This window comes from Mus caroli, unplaced genomic scaffold, assembly GCF_978045245.1.
Source record: "Mus caroli unplaced genomic scaffold, Mus_caroli_1 scaffold_1, whole genome shotgun sequence".
Classification (NCBI taxonomy): Eukaryota; Metazoa; Chordata; class Mammalia; order Rodentia; family Muridae; genus Mus; species Mus caroli.
In genome coordinates, this window is record NW_028227256.1 from 77813120 (window position 1) to 77820125 (window position 7006).

Below are 7006 nucleotides of genomic sequence, written 5' to 3' on the forward strand. Positions count from 1 at the left end.
TCAGTGAGCTCTGTACTGCTTATCAGAGACAGAGAGAGCCCTTCCACAGTTGGTACACTGTGAGTTGCTACTGAGTGGCATATAAACATACACATATACACATACATATACATGTACACGTACACATACACACATACATGTGTGTGTGTGTATGTGTGTGTGTGTGTCCCTGGTACCCTTGGGAGCTAGTAGAAGGTATCATATACCCTGGAATTGGAGTTATAGATATTTGTGGGTAATGAAAAACAAACCCTTGTCCTTTCAAAGAGGACTCAGTGCTCTTAATAAATGAACCGTCTTCCAGTCTCACCTTTTTATGTTTTTGCTTTATGTTAAGAGATATCATTACAGGAACACAATCAGTATGGTTCTGTATCTCTAAAATAAGTGAATTTTTAAAGATGTTGAATATTGTATGTTGATGGTCTTACTGTCAGCTTGATGGGATTTGGAGTCACCATGGAAACAAGTCTCTAGGCAGGTCTGAGAGAAATTATCTAGCTGAGGTTACTTGATGTGGAGAGACGGACCTGAGTGTGGGCAGTGCTACTTGCCCCATGACGGGGGTGGGGGGTGGGGGGAAGGGGTCTCAAACTGAGTGTAAAAGACAAAACAAGCTGAGCACAGCATTCATCTCTCTCTCCTTCTTGACTATAGATGCAATGTGCCTACCTTCCTCAAGCTCTGACATGACTTCCCCGCTTTGAGGAAGGATACCCTTAAAATGTTAGCCAAGTAAACTGTTTTTTTTTTCCAGCTAATTTGGTCCAGATATGTTGTCACAGCAACTGGATAAGTGATAGACTGTTGAATAGTGACCAAAATGTATGTGTTGTACAGTTAAGTTAGCATCCCCCAGCTTTGCTGGGCACAGATGACTGCATAGGTTGTAATCACATACTTTCAGGTCATAATTCTTGTCTTCCCCCTGAACTGTTATAGATCAAAACCTTGTAGCAGAAAGAAGTGACCCCAGTCAGTAGCCACTCACAGTATACCAACTGTGAAAGGGCTCAGATTCTGTGACAAGCATTACAGAGCTCACTGAAGTTTCTGCTTCCAAAAGGCTCCATTTTAAACAGAGTAACTATTTTGTAATGCATGACTAGAATTTGCTGGTAAGAGGAGGTGGTAATGTTTTGAAGATGACTCTCTTAAGACCCATGGCAATATTTTATGTTCCAGTAAAATTATCTTAATAATAAAGAGTTCTTTTCTTAATTTCCACCCTACAGTTCCCTTTTTCCTTGTCTCCCTCCCTCCCTCCCTTCCCTTCCCTTCCCTTCCCCTTCCCCTTCCCCTTCCCCTTCCTTCCTTCCTTCCTTCCTTCCTTCCTTCCTTCCTTCCTTCCTTCCTTCCTTCCTTCCTTCCTTCTTTCCTTCCTTCCTTCCTTCCTTCCTTCTTGCCTCCCCAGATACTCTTGTTCCTTATCTGAAGGCTTCATTGGCTTTCTTAAGGCTTAGGTAGCTCTTATAGCCTACTGTGATATAGGTCAAAGTTTTATAAATTAGAAAAATATAATTAATATTTTTCTCTTATCATTTTACAAGACTTGGCTTAGGACTAAAATTACTAGTCATATGAGTAAGGCATGGATTAGGATTTTTTTAACCACAGTAATAAGAATAGAAATGAAAACTGTACCTTTTTTATTTTACATTATTGTGACATAGTTGTACAATCTGGGGGTAGGGCAGTAAGCAATAATTTTCCATGGTTTCTGCTTCAGTTCCTGCCACGAGTTTCCTGTTTGAGCTCTTGCCCTGGCTGCCCTCAATGATTGAGTGTAATCTGCAAGCTGAAAGAAACCCTTTCATCCTCAGATGGCTTATGGTCATGGTGTTTATCAGAACAACTTAAATCAAACTAGAAAAATTCCTTCCCTCATGCATAAAAGACAGCTGAGAGGGAATTCTGTAGCATGCGATTTAAATAGAGCATTTTGTGTGATAGGTATACAAATGTCAGTTCAAATCATTTTCTGATTTTATATAAAGACTTTCTTTCAAACTCTGGATTAAAGGAAAAGTTCATATTTTCTCTTGCACAGTAGTGGGGAGGTGGGAGTCCACAGAAGCAGGTCATTTATCTTGACCATTAACTTAATGTATGGTAGATAAATGAATACGACTTCATTTGATAAAAGTTTACATGCAACCCAAAAAATCATCAATCAGAATTGTGAGGCACCTGGGGGAAAAATGCTTTGATACAAGCACGTCTTGTTTCTCTTAGTAGAAAAAGCAAATTATTGAATGTATTTATAGTGTTTGTAAATTACTGTTCTTTAACTGAATGCTATTTCACAGTGTACTTTCTTTCCACCTTGTCAAGAAAATAAGGAAGCAAGAAGAAAACATGGTTTAAAAGGTATAATATTAATAATATTAATTGCCAGAGCTGGAGCCAACTGACAAACCCAGGTGCTTATGGGTTGCTTATAGGCAAATATGTTAAGCCTGCTGTGTGGTCTTTATTTTATTCCACTTCTTGGAAGGAAATTACACTAGAGTAGCATGGTTTGTCTGTCCAGATCTGCCTGGTCCTGGTGTCTGTCCCAGGACCCATGCTTTGCTTTCCTGATGTCACTGTGGCTGTATAAGACAAAGTCCAGTGGGGGAAAAAAAAGTCTTTTTTCCCCCTTTACTTTGTTCTTTATTAGAAACACAGGTTCAGGTTCACTGTTCTACCTTCTTTCAATTTGTAGTCTGGCTTTAGGAAAATAACACCCTGGGACCATCACTTTTCCCTTTGCAAAAGTTATGCAGACACCGATTCTGTTCAGTATAAGGAAGAAGAATGTGGTTAGAAGTCAGGGTGGGATGCTTCGGCTCATACATATAGGGACGCTCTGCATCTTCATGTTCTCAGGCATTTTGGTTTCCTCCCATGATGGGATTCACAATACTCACCATTCTTAAAGATACATGACTTGATATATAACAGAGTTGTGATGTAATCCTTTATTTTTTAGAGAGAAAACCAAAAATGAATCTATTTTCTAATATTTCTTTGAGAAATTTTCCTCTGTACACATGAGTGAAATTGTCCTACCCTATCTTCTTTGAGATTGATATTCTTAGTCGGGGACATTACTAAATTGGGTGGGAGAGCTTTCTGTCTCTTTCCATGGCTACAGCAATTTTAATAACATTGGGGTTGTTTGTTCTGTGCAAGTTGGATGGAATCCAGCTGTGGAGCCATCTGGTCCTGGTACCCTTGTTAATGAGAGAAATGTTATCAATTTTAAACCTCTTGTGTGGTAGTTGGTTTATGCTCAAGATTTCCCCATCTACAATTTCATAATAATTTATAGCTTACTAAGAATAGCACAGGATCTAGAAACACTTGCATTAGAATATCAGATAGCATAAAATTGTGGGGTACTTTTTGTTTTTTAAATGTCAGGTATCCTATTGTTTTATTATGAAGAGATTAAACAGGACTGAAGCATGAGAGCACAAAATAATTATAAATTCATAAGGTATCATTTCAAGTACATTTTGAACTTCCACTTCTAAATTGATTAAGAACTTATCTCTAGAATGTAAGATTGCTTTCCTATGCTGCAGCAATACAATACAACAGAATGATCTTGAAAATCCATTGCACCATTTCACATTTTTCTTCGTAGTTGCTTAGGTCACTCCTGCATTTTATCATAGATGTGGGATAGATTTGTCCTTCATGTTTCTTGTTTCCGTAGTGGAAAGTCATCCCCCTCAACTTGTGATAACGATAGAGGCTCATTCAGAGAATTAGCCAGTTGTTCCAGTCCTATATATGTTAACTTGAGCTTTTAATCTAAAATTTAAATTTCCAGTGGTGATTATCAAATCACTTTTCTCTTTAAGGATATAGTTTTGACAGATTAGTTTGACCATATTCATTTATTTGTTAACAATGAGTCTTTTGCCTTAACTCGGAGAGTCTTTTAATCAAGAGAGAAATCCTAGATTTTTATATATGAAAAGTAGTAATGTTCAAATGCATAAAACTTATATTTTACTGATAGCAAATGTATAATAAGTTGTTTTAAAGCAGCAAGGGGGCCAGGGAGAGAGCAGAGTGGCTAAAGCACTTGCTGTCTAAGCCTTTTGACCAAAGTCTAGATTCCTAGACTGCAGCATACCTGCTCTTTGGAGCATTGTGATCCATCTGTAATTCTCACCTCGGAAAAAAGGAAGAGAGGATTCCTGGAGCAAGGTGCTAGCAAGAACAGATATGTAGGTGAGCTTTGGTTTCATTGGAAGGCTTTGTCTCAATAAAAAAGTAGGAAGAACTTCAGAAGATGATTTCAGACATCTACCTTGGGCCTCTACGTACACAAGCACACATTTTTATGTTGATTTCCTCTCTACATGTCTCTGTACACATGCAATGAAGTACACACACACACACACACACACACATACACACACACAAGAATGGAAAAAGAAAAAAAATTAACAGGCAAATTATATAGTTGAATACATGCTTCTAAAGAAAGTAATCAAGAAGGTTCAAGAATTTTAATACACAGAAAATACAAATATCTTTTATTGATATCCTAAAAAAGTCAAAGTATACAAATTCTTACCAGAGGTTAAAAAAAAATCAAACATTACAGAGAAAGCTACTTAAATGTATTAAAAATATTACTCAGTTTATATTGTGATGATGTTTCTATAATTGAATTTCTAGTGTAGGTAGTTTTAATATGAATCCTTTGACATCATATACATGTGTGTATGTGTGTATGTAGTTTGTTCACAATAGTGCACATTGCTAAGCAACCGCAAGTTATTATATCATTAGTAGTATGTTTTAACAGAGTAAGGTGATACAATAAAGATATTTAGCAAAATCAAATGTATTTTTCCAAAAGATTGAGAATGCATTTTTCTCCTAATAGCCTCAGAAAGAAACATAATGGTTAAGTACCAATATAAAAATTGTTTATAACACAAGGTTTGCAAACCCTTGATGCCCTAGCTTTCTTAGATGATGGGAGACAGATGGGGCAGTTGTATTTTTGACACATCGAACTGATGGTTTACATCAACTATTTTCAGGAAATTTTTCTTAAAAAAACAAAACAAGGCATGTGATTTTGGTGGCCGAAGCCTGTTTTCTAGCCTGTGGTGTTGGTGTGCTCAGTATTTGCATGAACTCATTTCCTGTGCCTTTCTGTGGTAGAGAGAAGGGAAGAAGAAATTTCACAGCATTGCTCAGACTACAGTCAGAGAAGAAAGGGAAAATACAACTGCATGCTGCTATGAAGTGGTCCCCTCCAAAGTGTCAAACTGAGTGTTTGTACAGAAGTTTATTCAAGCAAGACTAGTGGGTTTTGTTCTTCTACACAAGGCTGTTAGAGTTTAGTGATATAACTAGATTAGGGTTTTCACACCTTTTATCTTTGAGCAATTTCTCATTTGTGGCTTTAGAAAGGTGCTCCATTCTGACTAATCATGGATATTGTCCTCTTTCTCCTTATCTTTGCTAAGGGGACAAAAAGAAGTTAAAAAAAAAAAAACTTAAAGAAAATTTAAAAGCAATAAGAGAACTACTCTGAAAATTGCCTGAAAATTCCTGATAAAATCAAAGTATTTTTCATGGTTTTAAAAAGAGGCCTATTAGCATCATTATACCAAGCTTGTGCTAACAACAGGCCTTTCTGATACTGCCACAAAGCCCATATTCTTTTAGGGAAATTATTATTTCAGAGTTACTTAAAAGCAGTGTTTATGACTCTTGACATTCAATGGAATATTCTACAAAGACATAATATTTTGTTGTCCTAGTACTACCGGAGGATCCAGCAATACCTCTTCTGGGCATATATCCAGAAGATGTCCCAACCGGTAAGAAGGACACATGCTCCACTATGTTCATAGCAGCCCTATTTATAATAGCCAGAAGCTGGAAAGAACCCAGATGTCCCTCAACAGAGGAATGGATACAGAAATTATGGTACATTTACACAATGGAGTACTACTCAGCTATTAAAAAGAATGAATTTATGAAATTCCTAGGCAAATGGATGGACCTGGAGGGCATCATCTTGAGTGAGGTAACACAATCACAAAGGAACTCACACAATATGTATTCACTGATAAGTGGATATTAGCCCAAAACTTAGGATACCCAAGATATAAGATACAATTTGCTAAACGCATGAAACTCAAGAAGAATGAAGACCAAAATGTGGACACTGTGCCCCTTCTTAGAATTGGGAACAAAACACCCAGGGAAGGAGTTACAGAGACAAAGTTCGGAGCTGTGATGAAAGGATGGACCATCTAGAGACTGCCGTATCCAGGGATCCATCCCATAATCAGCTTCTAAACGCTGACACCATTGCATACACTAGCAAGATTTTGCTGAAAGGACCCAAAGATAGCTGTCTCTTGTGAGACTATGCAGGGGCCTAGCAAACACAGGAGTGGATGCTCACAGTCAGCTATTGGATGTATCACAGGGCTCCCAATGGAGAAGCTAGAGAAAGTACCCAAGGAGCTAAAGGGATCTGCAACCCTATAGTTAGAACAACATGATGAACTAACCAGTACCCCGGAGCTCTTGTCTCTAGCTGCATATGTACCGAAAGATGGCCTAGTCGGCCATCACTGGAAAGAGAGGCCCATTGGACTTGCAAACTTTATATGCCCCAATATAGGGGAATGCCAGGGCCAAAAGAATGGGAATGGGAGGGTAGGGAAGTGGGGGGTGGTATGGGGGACTTTTGGGATAGCATTGGAAATGTAATTGAGGAAAATATGTAATAAAAAAAACAGTGGAAAAAGAAAAAAAAAAAACAACAACAGCAAAAACAACAACAACAAAAAAAATATTTTGTTGTCCCTCCTTGCTTTCAGTGACTACAGCATTTATCTAACCACTGTTCATTTGATGACATTTGCTCATGAAGACCTAGCTTGGTGGTTAGTGAGTAAATCTCCTTATAATAGGTTTTAGTTCTAGTGGTGCATGGGAGTTCTCTTTCTGGATTCATACTGGACAGTGA